This window comes from Sus scrofa, chromosome 12 (assembly GCF_000003025.6).
Source record: "Sus scrofa isolate TJ Tabasco breed Duroc chromosome 12, Sscrofa11.1, whole genome shotgun sequence".
Lineage (NCBI taxonomy): Eukaryota > Metazoa > Chordata > Mammalia > Artiodactyla > Suidae > Sus > Sus scrofa.
This window is the reverse complement of record NC_010454.4, coordinates 10,516,652-10,539,491: the sequence shown is the minus strand read 5'-3', so window position 1 is coordinate 10,539,491 and position 22,840 is coordinate 10,516,652. Positions and strand designations below refer to the sequence as shown.

The following is a 22,840-nucleotide window of genomic DNA, read 5'->3' as shown; positions in this document are numbered from 1 at the left end:
ATAATGTGCTAGTTACTGAGATCCTCTGGAAATTATTGAGACAACTGGCAACTTTCTCATTCTCACTCATCCAGGAAATGAAATAAATAAGCGTATCTTTTATGATGTGGCAATGAAAACAGTGGAATGTATTGACTGATCTCTTAGAGAAGTGAGGGGCAAGAATGTCCTTTTTTAAACTGCAGGTTGATGATATTTTCCCCCACATAAACTTGGTCATAGACCGACAGCATCTTAAGAGTTCATAGGTCTGCCTGCCCAGTTTATAATTCCATCAAGTTATCTGAACATTGGCTCTAGTGCTATTTAGAGTCAGATAATTCTTTACTGGGAGAGGGAATGTCCTGTACATTGTGGGGTGTTGAGTAGCATCCTTAGCCTCTAACCACTAGATACCATTACCCCCCATTCCCCCCTCAGTGATTCCAGGCATTGTCAAATTGCCCTTGGTTGAGAATCACTGCTGTTTCTTAAAAATAAAAATAAAATAACTTTAATACTTCCAAGGCTTAAGATGTTACCTAGAATGATAAATAGATAGCTCAAGATAGATGTATACTATGGATTTACAGAGTATGTACTATATTACTTTATTCTTATGTATATCTATATATATTGAGTATAAATATATATATATTTAGTCTAATACGTCTATCTATATAACAAAAGTTGTGTCTTTCATATGCAATTCTCTATACCCTTTGACTGGTCTTTCAAAGGAAACCAAAGATTAGCTTAAAAATAATTTTCTTTTCTGTCTTAAAACTCTTGAAATATTGCAAGACGTGTGTATTTTGAAAAGTGATTTTAATGTGTGGGTTGCCTGTTCATTATTGATAGAAACCATTTCTTGCCTTCCACACGTTACTTAGCTCCGATCTTAGATGGGGAAGAGTGTGTTCCTGGGCTCGATTCATGGGGGATCATGTCATTGCCTTTAAATATACTTGCCGGTAGTACAGTCTCAGGTGCAGGTGTCTCCAAGAGCTAGCCCACAAGTGTCCCGTTAGAACAGGCTTTCCATCTTCCTCTCTCAACATTTTCCTCTCTTCCATGCTATAGGTTTATTCATTTTGATGAGAGAGCTCGCTCAGAGAAATAGTCAATAAAGCAGTGTATTGCAAACGAAGCCACAAATCTGACAAGAAAGGTACTTAAGGTAAGGAAAAAGATGGGGTTGCCTTTTTACGATGTGTTAGAAAAAGTCATCCTGGAAAAATCTGGCTGTGGAGGCCAACCATTATTCACTCTGGGGGAATGCATCATGTAAAAGATCTCCTGGTTTTAGGAACTCTTACAATGACCTATGTTGTCCTGGGTGCTTGACTCAGGATCGTGGACCAAGTTTCAATCTAAGAAAGAATGTTGACTTAATGCACCACCTTTCCCTGGGCCAAGTTCCCTTCTTTGTAATCTCCCAAGTGTTATATTTAATTTACATTTGCAGTAGAAAATATGTGAACATGGGATCCAGCCCACGGATTAATTATTTGGGCTTTCTAAATTCAGAATTTGCTTACTGAAGCAGAAGTTTCTGAATTTTATCTCTTTACTGAAATCTCCACAAATCGAAGTTCCTTTTAGACTTGCAGGATTCAGGAGTCCGATAACCTGAAAATGACCATCCAATAAAATTATTGTACCTTTCCTCGGTGTTTCTGTTCACATATTTTCAAGAAAGCATTGAAATTTGTACCAAAGCTCTTATGTAGAGGTCTCTTAAAAGCTAGGCTCCATTAAGGCGAGTGAGAAAAAAAACAGCCATAGCACAGCCCTTGAGACTATTTCTTGACTTCAACCTAAATTGAGTTCTGTGCTCTATATAAGCACCTGAATATTTGATAATTCTGAAATGTGCAGGTATCAATTTCCTGTGAATCTTTAATTGAACAAAAATGAACCCCCATTACCTTAACTTGGAGCTAATTTCATCCATTAATAACTATATTGACTAAAAAGGGAAGCCATGTGTAAGAAGAGTACCAACAAGGCTAGTATGCTCAGGTGTGTGGCTTATTAACCATAACATTCACAGCAGGGGAAACTGTGTGTGGTAAAGAATGCAGCTTTTTTAAAAAAAGTATATGGTCTGTGCATAGATTTTCCTTATTCATTGGCACTCTTTAGACTGTATACATGTATCCATTGAGCACTTCCTGGGTGACAAGTTAGAAATGAAGAATTGCAAATTTGTCTCATTTACATTCATTTGTTATCTGAGAAACTAGAGAGGATTTTGGTGGTTGATGTTGCCATCTTTTTACTCTGAATTTAGGGTATAAGAACCTAGCATCCTTAAATGTCTTCCTCATAATCATCAAATAATGAGGTGGCTGTCGCTATTTCTTTTGAAAATATTTGACAAAAAGGACAGAGCATCTTATCTCTGCCCTATCTTTTAAACCTCATAAAACCACCAGGCACCCCAGGACTCCCACATTGAGTAGGTCCCATGCAATCTGTCAGCACTGACTAAACCACATTCATTCATTCAACATTTGGTAAATACTTTTAGTCGTTTGCTATGTACTAAGTGTTCTAAGAACCAAAAATATAGCAGTAAATCATAGAAATAGTTTTCTGCCCTCCTGGAGCTTCTGTTCTAGTGTAGGGTAAAGGGAGAGAGGTAGAGAGGAGATAAATCAATAAATAGAAAAGGTTGGTTTAGATAGTGATAAATTCTATAAAGAAAATTAAACGGAGTCATGGGGATGGAAAATGGTGACCAGGATGTAGATGAGATTTGAGACTGGGGTGTCATCAAGGTCCTGTGATATGGCACAGGGAACTATATCCAGTCTCCTAGGATAGACCATGATGGAGAAAAATATAAAAAAAGAATGTGTGTGTGTGTGTGTGTGTGTGTGTGTGTATATATATATATATGTTTTCATATATATATATATATATATATATGTTTTCATATATATATATATATATGTTTTCATATATATATATATATATGTTTTCATATATATATATATATATATATATATATATGTAACTGAGTCACTTTGCAGTAGAATTGGGCGCAACATTGTAAATCAACTATATATAGTTTAATTTTAAAACTTTAAAAAAAATAAAATATATTAGGTTGTCAGGACCTCTTTGAGGAGGTCGCATTTGAGTTGAGACAGAAGTATAAGAATCTGGAGTTCCCATTGTGGCTCAGCCAGTTAAGAACTTGACTAGTATCCATGAGCATATCATTTTGATCCCTAGCCTCACTCAGTGGGTTAAGGATCTGGCATTGCCAGTCTGCAGCATAGGTCACAGATGCACCTCGGATCTGGCATTGCTGTAGCTGTGGTGTAGGCAGGCAGCTGCATCTCCGATTTGACCCCTAGTCCAAGAACTTCCATATGCCACAGGTGCGGCCCTAGAAATAAAAAATTAAAATAAAATAAGTCTGAACATGTGGACTCAGGGGAAGATCATTTCAGCCAAAGGGAAGAGCAGTAAAGGCCTTAAGATAGGAATGGGCTTGGTGTCCTTTACGTGTAGGAAAAAACCTGTGAATCTAGATGCTAGAGAGTGAGATCAGGTACTCTTGCAGACTGAGTCGCGTGCTTCCTCCCCACCCCCCAACAAAAAAACTTCCCAGGTTGAAGCCATAACCCTCAATGTGACTGCATTTGGAGAAAGGACTTTTAAAAAGGAAATTAAAGTCAAATGAGGTCATAAGGGTGGAGCCCTAATCGGCTGGGACTGTTCTTATAAGAAGATAAAGAGACACCAGAGATCCCTCTTTCTTTCCACGTGGACACAGGAAAGGTCATGTGAGGACACAGTGGGAAGGCAGCTGTCTGCACAGCAGGAAGAAACCACACCTGTTGTCACTTTGATCTTTGACTTCTGGCCTCTAGAACTGTGAGAAAATAAATTTCTGTTGTTTAAGCCACTCAGTCTGTAGTGTTTTGTTAGGGCAGTTCTAACACATTAATACGGGAACCTAACCTAGGGGCTAGTTGAAAATGAGGCCAGTGTCCAGTTTGTGCAAATATGTTACTCTATGGTTCAGAAGTTTTGATTTATTCCAAGTGTAATGGAATATCGTTAAAAAGGGCAGTTGTGTGGTCTAATTTATATTTTGAAGATGTCACTCTGGCTGCAATGTGAATAAAGAAATCATTGGATACAGCAAATGTAACAAGAGAGAGACCAGTTGGGAACAAATGACAGTGGCTTGGACTAGGATGGTCATGGTGTAGAATATGCAAATGGACGGAATTCAAGGTGTATTTTGAAGACAAGCCAACAGAATTATACAGTAGACTAAATACTCTGTGTGAGAGTATGAAAGTGTTCCTCAGACAATCTTGGCATGATCAAATGGGAATAGGGTGATTGCACTGAGATACTTTCTCATTGGGGGAGAAACAGGCTATCGGAATGGAGTAGACAGGGATTAGAGTTCTATTTTAGTTGTAGTGGAGATATCTAATGGGAAGTTGTATACAGTCAGCCCTCTATATCCGTGGGCTCTGTATCTATGGATTCAACCAAATACAAATCAAAAATATGTCTTTTTTTAATTTCAGAATGTTCCAAAAAGCAAAACTTGAACTTGTCTCATACCAGCAACCATTTATGTAGCATTTACGTTGTATCAGGTATTATAAGTTAGCTGGAGATGATTTAAAGTATACAGGAGGATGTGCATAAGTTGTATGTAAATACTACTCCATTTTATATAAGGAACCTGAGCAATCACAGAGTTTGGTATCTGTGGAGAGTTTTGGACTCAATCCTCTACCAGTACTAAGAGACAATTGTATATAAATTTGGAGCTCAATGGAAAAATCTGATCTGGAGATCTAAATTTGGGATTTATCGGCAAGTAAAAGGTATTTTAAAAGGAACGAAAACTACATTGCTTAAAAACAGAATGTAGGTAGAAATGACTCAAAGCTCGGTGACCAAGATCCAGGTCACTCCAATATTTGGAGATCTTTCAAACAATTAAAGAAGAGTTAGCCCAATTCTTCACATCCCCTTCTAGAAAACAGAAGATGAAGAAACACTCTGCAACTCATTGAATGAGGCCAAAATTGCCTTGCTATCACAACTAGACAAAGACATTACAAAAGAAAAAATCTATAGACAATATCTCATATAAACTTAGCCATAAAGTTTCTAAACAAAGTATTAGCAGCTTGAATCCAGAAAAAATATGTATTAAATATATGTACCATTGCCAGGAGGATTTTATTCCAGTTATACAATGCTAAATATTTGAAAAATCAATCAATGTAACCTACCATATCAACAGACTAAAGAAGAAAAAAACACCTGATCATATCAATGGACTGAGACGAAACATATAGCAAAACTCAACATTTATTAGGTATGTATATTATGTATACATACTCTTTTTATATAGTATATATTTAAAAATATAAATATCATAAATGGATATGTGTACATAATATACATATATAATATCATATACATAATATATATTTGGTCCAAAAACCAGAAATAGAGGAAGAATTCAATTTACCAAGAAATAAGTAAATGGAGGAGAAGAAAAAAACTTTTCCATACAAAATAATTCCAAATATACAAATATTCCAAACATGTAGATACTCTTCTCTCCAGGAAACGATGACCATTACAGGTTGATTTTTTAAAAATAGAGTATGGAAAGGGGGGAAAAAAAAAACCCTAGCGTTTCCTTGGCCAGATGGAAGATCAGTGTTAACGTCATGGTGATGTCATGTGGATCCACGGTCACTGATCACTGTACAATGATAAGGGCATTTTTTTTTATCTCTGTGATATTCTTTCCAAAACACATAGTCTGGTCTAATTATGAAAAATGCATCTGCTAAACCCAGACAGTAAGAGCATTCTGCAGAATGCTTGACCAGTACTCTTCAAAACTATCAACATCATGAAAAACAAGGAAAGACTGAAAAACTGTCACAGACCAGAGGAAACTAAGGGGACCTGACAACTAAATGCAATATGGTATCCTGGATAAGATCTTGGAGCCAAATAAAAATGTTTATAGAAAAAAAAAAGGAAAACCTGCTGAAATATGAACAAAATCTGGAATTTAGTTAATAGTAATGTTCCAATGTTGGTTTCTTAGTTCTGACAGAAGGACCACAGAAATGTAAGATGATAGCATTAGGGGAAACAGACTGGGTGAGGGGTGTATGGGAACTCTGTACTATCTCTGCAACTTTTCTGTAAATCTAAAATTATTTCAAAATGGGAGTTCCCATCGTGGCTCAGTGATTAACGAACCCGACTAGCATCCATGAGGACAAGGGTTGAATCCCTGGCCTTGCTCAGTGGGTTAAGGATCTGGTATTGCTATGAGCTGTGGTGTAGGTTGCAGACGCGGCTCAGATCCTGAGTTGCTGTGGCTGTAGTGTGGGCTGGTGGCTACAGCTCCAATTTGACCCGTAGCCTGGGAACCTCCGTATGACGCTGGTGTGGCCCTGAAAGACAAAAATTAATTAATTAATTAATTAATTAAATAAAGTAAGACAATTTTAAAATGAAAAAGTTCATTTAACAAAAAATATTCTACAACTTAAGCAAAAAAGTATAAAGTTCCCAAGGATAAACAAAATAATGTATAGGAGCAAAATGTTAAGCAGTATTGAAAGATAATAAAGAAGATTTAAATGAATAGAAAGTTATAAGAAATGCATTCATTAGAAGAAACAATATTATATAAATTGCAATAGCGATAGCAAAAATATGCTCATCTTGCCCATTTATTGATCTTTGAGTAATAAAACTGCAAAAAATAAGGCTAAGGGTTTTAAATGTAAATGATTAATTGTAAAATACTTTTAATGAAAAATGCAATGTACCAGTCACCGTAATTATTATTAATTGTCATCATTTCAATTATCTACGCATTTCGTGAGCAAACATGCCCTGAATGCTCTATGTACCCGATGCTTTGTAGGAACACTCCTTAAGAATGAACAAATTGTATGTCAGTCACTGCTCTACCTTGATAACAATGCTGAGTAAAATTCTGAAGTTAAATGTAGTGAGATCAGTAAAGGTAAACCTAAGTTCCAAAGCAAATTTATAACCAGAATAAATGGGTGCTTTTTCAGCTCTTCATATCTTTGGTTCTATGTAGATATAACTCCCATTTGTTTGATATGGAGCTAATCAAACAAGACTAAGGGCAAACCAGAAGGTCTTGAGAGAGCAACTAACTGAAAAAGACAATCAAAGAAAAAAATATAGTGTTCAGTGCTGAAATAATAACACTTTTAATTGAGTCCCCATGTCCCAGATGGAGGGGTGTATACCATTCCTTCAACCCTTTCAATAGCCTCAAGAAGCCATGATTAAGCCCGGTACAGATTAAGAAATAGACTTAAAGAGCCTACTTAGGAATTCCCAGAGTGGCTCAGCAGAAACAAATCTGACTAATATCCATGAGGACACAGGTTCGATCCCTGGCCTTGCTCAGTGGGTTAAGGATCCCACGTTGCTGTGACTGTGGCATAGACTGGTGGCTGCAGCTCTGATTCAACCCCTAGGTTGGGAACCTCCATATGCCCCAGGTTCGGTCCTAAAAAGGCAAAAAAAAAAAAAAAAAAAAAAAGATGTTACTTAATATATTGAATTCTACAGAACTCGTAAATGGTGGAGTCAGGATTAGAATCCAAGTCCAGGCTGTCCACCTCTGCTTTCTCCTCCTGAACTGATAAGAGGCTTCTCTATAGTACAACCATCAGGGGCAAAGTATTTCAAATGTTTTGCACCCAGTGAGCTTGTTTATTTAGGTAAGGGTGAAAATAGAAGCATTCTCATTTTCTTTGATAATAAATCCTTAAGTCATGCAAGCTCTAAATATAAATGCTTTGGAATTCAGTTGAACTTATTTTAAAAGGGGAGGGGGTGGGCACTGAATTCTAAGCCAAGTGATTTCTGGAAAGAATCACGCGGGCGAGGCAATGCTGGTTCTCTGGAGGTCCCGCCATATTGGTACAGGTCCTAATTGGCGGAGAGAAAGGGAAAGATTCATAATGAATATAATAACAGGGAGAGATGGAACAAAAAGGACTCCTTTCTCTTTTCCTTCTAATCAAGGGCCCTGATAAAAGACACACAGACACATAGCAAGAACATTCCAAGGTTGAATCACATTTATTTCCAAACTTGCTGTCATTTAAAATGTAGGTTCAGAAAAATAAGCAACCAACAATCAAACAAAATTCTCTCATCTTGGGCCAAATTCTGAACTGAACTAAAACAGGATATTTTCTAGAAGCTTATTAAATGTCTGGCAAACATGAAACAATCCTTTATTTGTTATAAAATTATTCTTAAGCGCCCACAGCTTCAGTGATACCGATAGGTTTAAGTAAAGAGCCTAGCGTGAGGGAAAATGTTCATGACTGCTATTCCAGTTGAGTAATGTGAAATACAGGGTGGGATGACTTTAATCACTCATTTATATTATTACAGGTGCCCACTTTGAGGACTTGTTGCACTAGAGCCTTTGATCTCTGCTGTAGAAAATGCTCTGCTCCATTTCAGAAGAGATTGCCATGTGCCCCATTAACTGGCCTTTGGATCAAACCAGCAACAGACCTCACAGTTAGAATTCCAGCATTGGCCATTCACAAAGAGGTAAATATTAAGTCCTTCACATCACTTCCAAATATTTCTTTCAACAGAGAACAGTTTTTTTTTTTTTTTAATCTACTAGCTAGTATTGCCATCTGCTTTGGTTCCTAATAAGGTTTAGGGTTTGGGCCTCAATCATAAACTATTTTGCCAAAGCCCATTTTTTTCCAGCTATTGAAAGTATAAAAAATTAAGCCTGAGTAGACCATGTAAAAATGTCTTTAAAGGGTGACTTTAGGAGTTCCCCTTGTGCCCAGAGGGTTAAGAGCTGAACATAGTATCATGAAGATGCAGGTTCCATCCCTGGCCTTGCTCAGTGGTTAAGGATCTGGTGTTGCCTTCAGCTGTAGCATAGGTCACAGATGTGGTTCGAATCCCGTGTTGCTGTGGCTGTGGCATTGGCCAGCAGCTGCATCTCTGATTCAACCCCTAGCCTGGAAACTTCCTTATGCCACAGGTGTGGCTGTAAAAAGAAAAAAAGTTGGCTTTGTGCCTTTGCTCCTGCTGATAATAACACTCCTATCTGCAATTCAAAACCTGATTTTAGGTAAGGATGATGCTTCTGAGCCACGATCCCTAGAAGGAGGCCTTTTAATCCTTTTTCCATGGGATTTTTTTCTACAAGCATGTATTTCTTAGTCTTGTAACACATGCATTGTTGAGGTAAATGGAAGGCGTTTCCCCATCCTAAAGGACAGAATAAATATAACCGGCCCTTGTAAGGGTAGAAAGTGTGGTTCATTTGCTATGTTTTAATGATCTAAGGCTAAATTACAGAAGGCAAAATGGTTGAATAACCTGGGATTTGTAGTCAAGGTCCTGAGACCAGAACCAAAATGTGTCCTTTACTGGTTAGTTATCCTTGGGTAAGTCCTTTCACACTTCACAGACTCTATCTGGGGCAATAATAACAACTTATCTCAGTGAACAATTGATTTAGTATGTATAAAACTAGTTTGTAAATGGCAAATCCTGCAGAGATGTTGACTCAAATAATGATTGAGCCACAAGGCCAAGTTGTAGGGAATTCAGGAGACTATTATAAGGAGTTGTTAAATATCGCAATATGGAAAACATGAAGTACTTATTTGGAGTAGTTTTCTTTTACTCCACAATGAATGACCACAAACTTTGTGACTTATCTCATAGGTTCTATGGTTTAGGAATCTGGGCTTGGCTTAGCTGGGTTGTCTGTACAATCAAGATGTTGATCAGGAGTTCCTGTTGTTGCTCAGGGGGTTATAACCCCAACATAGTGTCCGTGAGGATGTGGGTTCAGTCCCTGGCCTTGCTCAGTGGGTCATGAATCCGGTGTTGCTACGAGTTCGGATCTGTCATTGCCCTGGCTGTGGCATAGACCAGCAGCTGCAGCTCCAATTTGACCCCTGACCTGGGAACTTCCATATGTCGCAGGTGTTGGTCAGAGCTGAGTTCTCATCTGGAGACTTAACTGGGGATGTATCTGCTACCAAACCCATACAGTTGGCAGAATTCAGCTCTCTGTGGTTGTAGACTTGAGATTCTATGCTTCTTGCTGGATGTTTGCCAGGGGCTGCTCTCAGCTCTAACAGACAGCTACGGTTCCTTGCCATGTGGCCCTCTCTTTAGGCCCTCTCACAACAAACATCTCATTCCTTCAAAGCCAACAAAAGAGAAAGTCTTGAACATGAGACGGCTAGAGGGCAATTTCATATAATGCAGTGTAATTGTGGGAGTGACATCATCACCTTTGTCACATAATTAACATCTCTGCATTTTCTGTGGTTAGAAGCAAGTCACAGGAACCACCCACTCCCCAGAGGAACAAATGTCACAAAGGCCTGAACAAGGGCCGTGAGCATGAGGTTGCCTCAGAGTCTCTCCACCAACCTGTTCATTTTTAGGTCTCTAGATGTTAAATACACACACCAGAGCATTTCTTCAATTCATAGACCACAGTATTAGATATCGAATTTCCTACTTTTTCAACAGACCTTACTATAAAGCGTAGCAAATAATCATAGAAAAAGAGAGTATGTCCTATTCCTGCGAAGTACAAAATATAGAGAATATTCCACTTCTCAGCCAAAACCAAAAGGTGTCCGACCTTACTTAGTCTCCTCAAAAACAAGATGAAGGTTGTCTTAATTTCAATGAAGTCAGGTAATTACAATGAGTGTTGTCACTGGGGCCAGTGACCTTGTGCTACTCCTTCTGCGATCATTCTCCGTTATTTCAGAAGAGATAGGCATTGATTTTCCTGACTTTCTACATTACTCTTATCCAGGAGACAGATGGGGCGGGGAGCAAGATGTATATTCTTGCAAGAGTCTCAGTGCTGATTTCTGTGTTTAATGATGCCATTCATAAGCCATATCTATCTTTGGTGAAAGAAGCAACCAGGCGGTAGCAAAGGTTGTAATATTAAAGAATGACTAGAGTTCATGTTGTGGCTCAGTGGGTTGGGAACCGGATTAGTGTCCATGAGGATGCAGGTTTGATCCCTGGCCTTGCTCAGTGGGTTAAGGATCCAGCCTTGCTGCAAGCTGTGGCATAGGTCGTGGATGCAGCTCAGATCTAGTGTTACTGTGGCTTTGGTATGGGCCAGCAGCTGCAGCTCCAATTTAACTCCTAGCCTGGGAACTAAAAGAATGATTATAACATGTTTAAAAAAAAAAAAAAGACAAAGTAAGTTTAAATATTGGATTAACCTAAAATTTTAAAACATAGGCATGCTATAAAGAAAGTCTAGGTAAAAACATGTGAGATAATAGAATAAACACATGAGGAAGTGTGAAGTATTTGATTTTAAAAAATAATTAAAAGGAAAATTAATACTGGCTGGCTATCCAGTATTGCCTTGTGGGCGAAAACTGGGAAACTAGGAGAGATTAAGCCAGTAATTTTCATGTCTTGTTATGGCCCCTATGGTTTTTAGGGCTGTCTCATCATGTTCTGGTGTTAGTATTTTCCCAGGAGTGTCTGATCAATGAGATATCAGTGAGATTTCTCAAACAGTTGTTTTCATCACACAGATAGGAGTTATCACAGCTTCAAATAGGAAATAAGCAGCTGCTGGATTTCTGGGCTCTGTCTACATTCGTTCCTCATATTAGCTTTGACATTACAGACACAAGATATCCTGGATGGACCACAGACTTTGGAGTATGAAACCCACTTCTAGACACAGAGTCATTTTGTTTGTTTGTTTGCCAGCTCATGGCCCCCTTTCTCTCGTTTTGCTTCTTGTACTGCTATAAAAGTAGGACACTGCATGTCAGGACTAAAAATCTGCTACTGTATAGACATGCAGCCTGAGTTTTAAAAGAGTAAAGACCTGGTTCTGGGACTCTTCACATACATCCGTAGTTGTTGGTTTTTTTTTTTTTTTAATTAAACTTTTTTTTTTTTGATTTGCAATGTTGTATTGATTTCTGCTGTATGGAAAAGTGATCCAGCTACACACATATATACATTCTTTTTTATAGTCTTTTCCATTCTGGTTTATCGTAGGATATTGAATATATTTTCCTGTACTGTGCAGTAGGACCTTGTTGTTTATCCATGCTAAATAAAAGTGTTTGCATCTCCTAACCCCAACCTCCCAATCCTTCCCTCCCATCCCACCCTTGGCAACTGTAAGTCTGGGAGTCTGTTTCTGTTTTGCAGTTAAGTTCAATTGTATCATATTTTAGATTCCACATATAAGTGATATCATGTGGTATTTGTCTTTCTCTTTCTGACCTAACTTCACTTAGTATGTGTATCTCTGGTTGCATCATGTTACTGTAAATGGCATTATTTCGTTTTTGCATGGCTGAGTTGTTTTCCTTTGTATATATCTACCATATCTTCTTTATCCATTCTTCTGTCAATGGACAGTTAGATTTTTTTTCCATGACTTGACTCTTTTGAACAGTACTGCTATGAACAGACGGGTGTATGTATCTTCTTGAAATAGTTTCGTCTGGGTCTATGCTCTGGATTGGGATTGCTGGGTCATATGGCAACTCTATTTTTAATTTTTCGAGGGACCTCTGTGTTGTTTTCCATAGCGGCTGCACTGATTTACATCCCCACCAACAGTGTAGGAGAGTTCCCTTTCTACACACCCTCTCCAGCATTTGTTTTTTGTAGACATGTTAATGATGGCCATTCTGACCGGTGTGGGGTGGTACCTTTAATTATAGTTTTAGTTTGCATTTCTCTAATAACTAGTGATACTGAGTAGCTTTTTTTTTTTTTTTTTTTTTCCCTGCTATTTAGGGCCGCACCCACAGCATATGGAGGTTCCCAGGCTAGGGGTCGAATCAGAGCTACAGCTGCCAGCCTACACCACAGGAATGCCAGATCCGAGCCACGTCTACGATCTATACCAGAGCTCACAGCAAGGCCAGATCCTTAACCCACTGAGCGAGGCCAGGGATTGTACCCGCAACCTCATGGTTCCTGGTTGGGTTTGTTTCCACTGCGCCATGACGGGAACTCCAATGTTGAGTCCCTGTTCGTGTGCTTATTGGCCATCTGTACAGACATCCTTAGTTTTAAGCATATTCTATATGCTGAGCTTAAAAGGTTTTCCAGTAAGCCCTTCCATGAGGCGTTTTGTAGGGATTCCTTACTTTCCTCTACCAGAACTCAATTAGTTATTCAGAATAGTACATGTGCACCTCCTATGCTATCTATGAATGTCTTCAGAGAACTTTAACTAGTTTTTCATTTCTGTTTTTGAGATCTTGGTTGGAAAGCGCTGGTAGCCATCATGGCAGGGCTTCACTAGAGATAGGGCTGGGGCCGGAGTCTAGAGCTCTGCCACCAACTGACTGAGGGAAACTGAGCCCTTTATCTCTCTGAGCTTCTTTGTCATCTTCTGAAAAGTTATCATACTAAACTTAATAGGTTTGCCTGCATGATAGCCAGTTTAATAATAGTAATAATAGAGTTTAAGATTCTTTAGTGTGTACTCTGATTTTAATGTGCTCAGAATACACTGAGGTCCTAGCCCATTTTCACAAAACTTCTGAATTAACCCATTCAAGATATTTGTTGCACATTTGCTCTGTTCCGAGAATTAGACATGGTAATATGAGCAGAATAAAATAACATTGCTATTGAGCCTTTTTTTTTCATACTCACTCTCTAAACGTGATCACTACTTTTAAGGAACTTACGATCTGTTAAAGAAAAAGGCCCTGTTCTCAAATAAACCTGATGTTTGGCAGTGGATCAAAAGGGAAGTTGGGACCAGAATCCAAAGACATAAAAAGTCACTGTGTGTCTAGGAACCGTGGAAAGAAATACAGTAGTAGCAAATGTGTGATTATTTACCATATGCTGGAACCTGGGCCAGGTGCTTCTCATAGGTCAAAACAATGTTATTACATGAGTACCATTATTTGCTCCATTCTGCATATTAGAAAAGGGTATCAGAGACATTAATTGATTTTCTCAAGGCCACTAGACAGTGATGGGAACAGGATGCTAATTTCAGGGGTCTATCTGCAATTAACCCACTTCTTTTCAGATATAATCAAAATGTATTCCAGTGAAAGTGAAATATTTTCAACAAGTGACATCAGAGACGTCTTTATATATACAATCAGCCAGGCCTTTTCTGTATTTCTCAAAGTTATTTTTGAGAAATCCCAAGACCATCGGTATGAGAATCACTTGGGTGAACTCATTAAAATTATAGCTGCCTGGGTCCAATCCTAGACCTACTAAATCAAAATTCTGAAACTGGACAGGGAAATCCAAATGTTACCATTCACTTTGGTTTGTTCTGATATGTGCTAATGTGGACAACAGATTCTAAAGGGAAAGATGAGATGTCAACATCTAATTGTTAAACAACTGTTCTAGGTGGAGAGAATATGGACCAAAGGCTAGCTTCCAAAGATAGGCCATTCTGGGTGTTTGAAAGCAAACATGTAGTGGGTGTGCAGGGTACAGATAAGGAAATACCAAGAGGTACCTGTCGGTCTTGGAAAAGTACACGTCAGTCTGCTTTGAGCCTTGGGTGAAGTTCTTAGGACAGTGGACTTTCTTGGACACTCAAATAGAGCTGTTTGTTTGTTTGTTTAGAAAAATCGCCTATTCAAGTAGAATTTCAGGCAGGTTATCGTGGTGGCCATGAGGACGGCTGGGCTGTGGATTGACTGGCAAGAGCTTACTTTACTGAGGATCTTAAATCCCTGAATGTATGAAATGTCATGTGAAGATACTGAGTATTTAGAAAGGAAAGGAGTAAAGTAAAATAGATTTTAGGAAAAAAATTAACCCACATAGCGTAAAGATATTTCCTGGACTTGATGTCGGGAGAGGAGTCCCAAAGGTGGGAGTTTGGATATCTGAGTGCAGGAGCGATGGAGCAGCATGAACAGGGGAAGAAGAATCAGGGGGAAGCATCGGTTTGGTTTGATGGCAGGAGGTGGAGAGTTCTCTTTCATGTGTATTCGTGGTACCAGCACAGCATAGATCTTCAGCTCCAGTAGGCAGCTAGTAACTCCAGACAGAATTAAAGGAAGATGTCAGCGTGTGAGGTGTAGATTTAGAGACGTGGGGGCATTATTAGTAGGAGAACATTCGAAGTGAGGAGGCAAATGATGACAGGTAGAGGATTGGAGAAACAGACCCAGGGCAGCATCTGCGGACACTCTCGCTGATATTGTGGAAAAAAGATTAAGAGGGAAGAGATGCTTTTTATTGTCAAGAGAAGTTAGACAAAAACACAGTCTGAAGTTAACCTTACAGATACTTTTTTAAGCAGAGGTGTGAGAAGTGCACACAAGTCTCAAAATATCGCCAGTAGCCACTATAAGCGTGCATTTCGAGAGAACTTACAGCTAGAATTAAGATCCACTGTTCCCATCATGGCTCAGTGGTTAATGAATCCGACGAGGAACCATGAGGCTGGGGGTTCCATCCCTGGCCTCGCTCTGTGGGTTAAGGATCCAGTGTTACCGTGAGCTGTGGTGTAGGTCACAGACGCAGCTCGGATCCTGCCTTGCTGTGGCTGTGGCATAGGCCAGCAGCTACAGCTCTGTTCCAATTCTTAGCCTAGGAACCTCCATGTGCTGCGGTTTCGGCCCTAGAAAAGAAAAGAAAAAAAAAAAATCCAGTAATTTCCTGCTATGGTGACCAGGAAGATGGAAATGAATTTTATCCCTCTTAATCACAGTGATGAATTAAGGAGCATTTGAAAATATCAAGAGAGAAAAATACACATCAGATCAAAACAATTTTTTTGCCACACCCACGGTATATGGGAGGCTCCCAGGCTAGGGGTCCAATCAGAGTTACAGCTGCTGGCCTATGCCACAGCCACAGCAATGCCAGATCCTTAACCCACCGAGAAGGCCGGGGATCGAACCCGCAACTTCATGGTTCCTAGTCAGATTCATTTCTGCTGGGCCACAGTGGGAACTCCAAAGATCAAAACTATTTCATTCGCAGAGCTCACACTTGCCTTCAAGCGAGGATGCCTGATGAGTTTGTTTAAATCAGCTCATCACTGGTAAAGATGAGCCCCCTCTGAATCAGCTACTGCTTGGGACCAACACTGGAACATTCTAAAGGAATGTGTCATCTTTCTGAGTCCTGAGTCTTCCTCTGAGAATACATTATCGTCAAGAACTTTAAATTTATTTTCAAGTCCAACCTGGAAGGAGAACAAGAAAGACAAGTAAATCAAAAGCAAAAGGGAAACCGCATTGATAAAAATGTCAAAGCCACCAAGTTGAGATGGCTCCAGCTTTTGGTGAGGATTCAGGGAGGTCTTTTCCATCGGGACCAGTTTTCCCTTCTTAGTTTCCCTTTCACGGACTATGCCTCTGGGCATGCGAAAGTGTCCTTCCGTGCAATGCGGAGTTAGCTTATTTGTGCATGGGGGCAAGGCAGCCTTTGATAAATACAAAACCCCTTCATTATCTCATTTTTGTGTATTCTGAGATTTTCCTAAACACATGTCATGGAAAATTCATTGAGAAAGAACATAACTTGTTACCAAAGTAACCCACAGATTTTATCTTTCTCTTTTCCCTTAAAAGTTCAAAGCTGGAAGAAAACGACTTAATTGAGATAGGCCTTATAAGAAAAAGAACCGAAGGGTAATTCATGTGGCATTGACTGCGTAGTATTCAGTGAATTGTGTCGGATGGAAATGTAAACGCTCTAGAAGCCCTGGGATCATGTTTTACACTTGCAAAGTGTTCCATTTTCTTAGTCTTCAACCATTCTCATTTTGAATATTGCTATTCTTCATATATTAAGAAGATGTGCCATAAAGAGAAAGGCAGGCTTGAGTTTACTTTTCTAAATAATAGACTGGTTTCCCATGAACCATTGAGAGACCTTCCTAATGCCTCTGATACCAGAAGGAATGCATTTGCAAAAAGAAAGACTGGGTTCAGGATTATCCCAAAAGATGAAGAGAATTCAAGAAGACTATTCAAGAATCAAATCCCTGACTTAGATCATCAGTCAAGTGCTATTTGAACTTGTCACTAAAATGAAGTCTTTCTAAAGGCCTGTATCCTGGAGTATCGTTTAGCGTAAAACTGGAACCATTGTTATGCAGTTATAATTAGCCATTTGAGTCATATCTTTGAGATATTCTTTCTCTTAGAATCCAAGACTAAGCGGTCTTATAAAGTATCAGAGAATCAGCAAAATCATTTTTCTTTGAAATTATTTAAAGAAACACCCTTACCATTCTCTGCCTATTAGATTGGTGGAAACAAACATACACACAAATAAAAAGGATAATATCAACTGATGGAGACGGTGTAGAGCAATTGGAATGTTCACATACTGCAGAGGGAAATACAAAATGATGAAGTCACTTTGGGATATAATCTATCAATTTCTTTTAAAGTTAAACATACATTTATCATATGACCCCGCAATTTTAATCCTTAGTATTTACCCAATAAAAATGAAAATTGGGGCTTTATACGTAAAACCTTACAAGAACAGTTGTAGCAGTTTTTTCACAACCACCAAAACCTGGATGCAGTCCAGATGTTTTCCATGTAGTGTTTGGGTAAGCAGGCTGTGTTACATCCACACAATTAAATTTATTCGCTTATCAACGAGGATGAATCTCAAGTATATTTTGCTGTATGAAAGAAGCCAGACTCAAAAGGCTATATACGTACTCTATGATTCAATTTCTATGACATTCTAAAAAGGCAAAATTATAAGGAAGACAAAAAGATCAATGGTTGCCTGAGGTTGTGAGTGGGATATCAGTTGACCACAAAGGACCAGTGTGAGGGAATTTGGAGGGTGCTAAAACTTTGCCCTTCAGATCCCTTAGAACTATGTACCAGACAGTGACTTCCACTACATGCGAATTAATTATACACACACACACTATAGATTTATTCCACAGCATCTCTTTTTTAAACTGGAATTGAAATCCAGAAAAATATTTTCAGCTTACAATACCCCAAAGAGAAGATGTTGTAAGGAAGAGTAGAGAAGCCCTGGGTTTACTTCTGATATTCTTATTAAAAATATCAGTCTGAGGTAAAGTACTTGGGGGGAATTTTTCTATGTGATGATACTGGTCTCTGACTCTTCTACCTCCGGTCTGTGGCACGTGACTCAAGTGTCTCCATTTGCTTTGTTACTTAAACTTGATAATCAATGAGTCACCAGATCTCTGGAGAGAAGTAGTCACACTTTTCTTAATTAATTCAGCAAGTATTTATCCATTGTCTATCATGTTCACTTGTCCAGGGACTGGAGATTTATCAGCTTACATGTACAGACTCCATCCTCTACCAAGAAACCTTAATTCAGTATTTATAGTTGGTGAAGTCAAAAATCTTCACCTTCAACTTGTTTATTTGCCAGCTACTACAAACTTCCTAATTCAGCTGAGTTTCAACTAGTAATTAAAGTCAATTTAAAAGCACAAAAAGGTAATATATTTTAAAAAAAGTATCATCTTGGTGGTTTCAGTCATTTCAGATACTATCTTTTTCTTTTTTTGTTTCAATTTTTATTGAAATATAATTGATTTACAGTGTTGTGTTAGTTTCAGGTGTATAGCAAAGTGATTCAGATATATTCTTTTCTATTATAGGCTGTTACAAGCTATTGAGTATAGTTCAGTGTGCTATGCAGTAGGTCATTGCTGTTTATCTGTTTTATACATAGTAATGTGTATGTGTTAATCTCAAATTTCTAATTTATCCCTCCCCACCCTCTTTCCCCTTTGGTAACCATACGTTTGTTTTCAAAGCTTGTTCCTCCATTTGTTTTGTAAATAAATTCATTTGTATCACATTTTTAGATTCCACATATAATAATATCATACGATGTTTGTCTTTTTCTGACTTACTGCCCTTAGTATGATAATCTCTAGATTCATCCATGTTGCTGCAAATAATCTTATTTCATTCTTTTTTTGTGCCTGAGTAATATTCCATTGAATATATGTACCACATCTTCTTTATCTATTCCTCTGTCAGTGGACACTTAGATTGCTTCCATGTCTTGGTTATTGTAAATAGTGTTGCTATGAACATTGGGGTGCGTATATCTTTTTGAATTACAGTTTTCACTGGATATATGTATGCCTGGGAGTGGGATTGCAGGATCATATGGTAACTCTACTTTTAGTTTTTTAAGGACCTTCCGTGTTCGTCTCCATAGTTTACATTCCCACCAACAGGAGGATAGGAGGGTTCCTTTTTCTCCACACCCAATACTATTTTTCTGATTCATAATTCAAAAGAACTTGTGTTCTGTGCAAGTTGAGATTCCGAAGACTGATTGGCATTTTCACTTAGCTGTAAAATTATGGGTAACAAACACTAATTTGTTCATTTGAAAGTAGCACATGGAAATTAGAAGTGCTGCTTGTCAGATCCTGAGATACTAGGTAAGAACGTTCTGTCTTTTAGCAACAAACTATAAACATGTGACCTCAGTTATTTAACTAGACAGAAATCTTCTGAGTGGGCTGGAGCTAGAGGTTCTCTGGACCTTTGAGAAAGGAACTTGTAGTTGTAGTAACAAGTAGCGGTCTTTCCATCTGAGATGAGAGTGCGTCCAGGAATAGATGAGAACACCAAGGGGGTTTATGAATTTCCTATTGCTGCTGTAACGCAGTACCCCAAACTCAGTAGCTTAAAACAACACACATTTATTATATTATAGTTCTGGAGGTCAAAAGTCTGGAATGGATTCCATTGGGTTAAAATCGAGATGTTAGCAGGGCTGTAGGTTTTTGTTTTTTTCCTGGAGGCTCTAGGGGATAATCTGTCTTGACTTTTTAGCTTCCAGAGGTCTCACACATTCCCTGAGTCATAGCCTCCTTCCATCTTCAAAGCCGACAATGGCTGGTCAGGTCCTTTCTCATGTCCACTGTGGTGCTGACCCTTCTGCCTTCCTCCTCCCTATTTAAGGACATTGTGATTATAATGAACACACTCAGATAATCCAGAATAATCAGCAGATGAGCACCATTAATTCCATTGCCGTCTTTATTCTCTTTTGCCATGTAATGTAACAGTTTACCAGTTTGCCAGAGTTCAGTTTATCACTGGATGCATGTTGACTGGCTTCATGAGGGTCTCTTGTTTAGTTAATATTATAGGAGATGCTATAAGACACTTCCTGTGCAGATCATCCTTCACACAAACAAGCCCATGGACAGAGGAATGGAGACAGCCTAAAGCTAGTTATTTATCCTCGTCCTTCCCAGGCAGCTCATCCTAAGTAACATCACCACCAAAACAAAATCATTGGCCTCCAGCTCCATTTGTTCTCATGTAAAGCCATGTTCATGGGTCTGTTCACATCTGGAACTACTGTAGGCAGACCTTGGCCATTCTACCTGTTCGGGTCCAGACCACTGCAATAAAGTGAATATTGCAAAAAGCGAGTCATACATATTTTTTGGTTTCCCAGTGCATATAAAAGGGATCTTTACATTATACTAGAGTGTATTAAGTGTGCAGTAGAATTATGTCTAATAAAAGCAATGTACACACTTAAAAAAAAGACTTTTGCTAGAAAATGCCAATTATCATCAGAGCCTTCAGCGAGTCCTAAGAGTGACATCCAAGATCACTGTTCTCAGACTACTATAACAAATATAATAATAATAGAAAAGTTGGAAATATTGCGAGAATACCAAAATGTGATACAGAGATGCCAAGTGAGCAAATGCTCACCTATGAACTTATTTCACGCAGGTTCGCCACAAACCTGCACTTTGTAAAAAATACAGTAGCCATGAGGTATAGTAAAGCAAAGCATAATAAAACAAGGTGTTACTGTATTTCTTTGTGTTGACACTGATAAACTGGTCTTTTTAGCATTGTTCCTGCAAGAATTTTAAGAACCTTTAAATCTATGGTAACACATGATTTTGTGGGGCTTATGTGTTTCACCCACGAAGGGGATTTGGGGAAATTTTGACCAGATTTAGCTTTTTAAAAAAATCTTTATTTTTCTAAATAATGATTTATAGCAACACAAATGAGAACCATGAGCCTCTCACTGTTTTACTTTGTTGTGAGAAAATCACGAAAAGATGAAAGTTTCATAATAAAATCAAAATTACTTAAGTGTAGCGTGGATTTCTTAGCCAATTACTAGTTCCTCTCATCCTAAAGGAGACCACTTCAGAACCTTTAAAACTATGTTAAATTCTTTTAATTCTGTGACTAAAAAATTTTAGCCAAGGGTGAGTTCATGCTGCTAAAGAAGATGAAAAATGTTTATAAAATTAACTCAAGGTTTTTTAGACATCAAACGGTTTGGGTTTTCCTCATCTTTGAGTTCATAAATATTTTCATGTGCTACGTGTACATGGATATGAAACATACAAATTGAAGTAAATATACACTATTCAACCAAAGAGGAAAGGGCTCAGTAAAATGAGATGACTTTGAATAGACGAGACTGGTGAAGACCGCTGAGGACCACCAGCTCTGAGCATGTGTTTTGAAGTCTGATGAATACATTTTGAATGCTGGGGTTTTATCAGGGTAGATACTATTATCCAACTACCAAAAATCTATTTTTCTTTTCCTATGGAAATAAAACCCCCATATTCATGCCAGTTTTTATTTAGGCTCATGCACATCTAAAAACTTTACCTTTCCAAGATTTCCTTGCAATTAACATGTCCCAATTAAGTATCCAACCAGTTCTAAGACTTTCACCCGTGAAAATATCTCAATGAGTTTAATCTTCCAAGTTAATGGCAAAGGAACATTTTTCGTTTATGTGCTAGAGATGCCTCTGAAAGGACAGTAAAAGGACTTCTGGGAGTTCCCTTTGTGGAGCAGTGGAAACAAATCCTACTAGAATCCATGAGGATGCGGGTTCAATCCCTGGCCTTGCTCAGTAGATCAGGGATCTGGCGTTGCCATGAGCTGTGGTGTTGGTCACAGATGTGGCTCAGATCCCACTGTTGCTGTGGCTATGGTGTGGGCCGGTAACTGCAGCTGCAATTTGACCCCAAGCTTGGGAACTTCCATATGCCTTGGGTGCAGCCCTAAAAAGTAAAAAAAAAAAAAAAAATTGATTTCTGTTTCTTAATTCATTCTTTTGTGCTGATTTATTCAGCATATTTCGAACACTAATTATGCCTCAGGCACAGTATTCATTGTAAGACGTAGGTTCTCCCTTGGTAAGCTCAAATTCTATCAGAAAGAGAGGCAGAGAAGCAGTAATTAAGGTACAGATTGATGAGCACCACCGTTAGAAATAGTCACAAAGATACTACGAGAATAGAGAAGAAAGTGGCTTGATCTGTCTAAGGAATTAGGACGATTTCATGAAGGAGAAATTTCAACGGGAAACTAAAAAGACAAATTGAAATTTAATGTGAAGGGAAGGAAAGGTTTTAAAGTATGGGGAGCAGCATATTGGGGCATGAAACACGTAATGTATTTAGAGGATAATAGTTTTGCAAGGCTGGAATGTTAGGCAAGAACGATTATGAAATAGAGCTGAATAGTAAGTTAGCATCATATTGTGACCAAAAAAAAAAACAAAAAAACAACCTAATGGCAGTGTAGAGGACATATTATAAAAGCCATATGTGTGGAAGACGTGGCCCCTAAAGACCATTTAGGGACCATTTTCTAGGTTTGAAAGAAATAATACTGTTCCAGCAGAAATTGGAGAGGTGAAAATATTCAATAAAACATTGGAAGATAAAATCAACATTACTTAATGACTCTTTGGATGTGGTGATAAAGGGAAAATAAAG

General features: G+C 38.4%; 1 protein-coding gene across 1 annotated transcript in view; it reads left to right on the top strand.

Annotated features, from left to right (window-relative positions):
* KCNJ16 (potassium voltage-gated channel subfamily J member 16) overlaps positions 1,069-22,840 on the top strand; it is a 145,252-nt gene continuing 123,480 nt past the window's right edge. The window contains exons 1-2 of the mRNA XM_021066712.1: positions 1,069-1,159; positions 8,458-8,622. The gene's annotated coding sequence lies outside the window, so the exon portion shown is untranslated. The remainder of the gene's footprint in view (positions 1,160-8,457; positions 8,623-22,840) is intronic.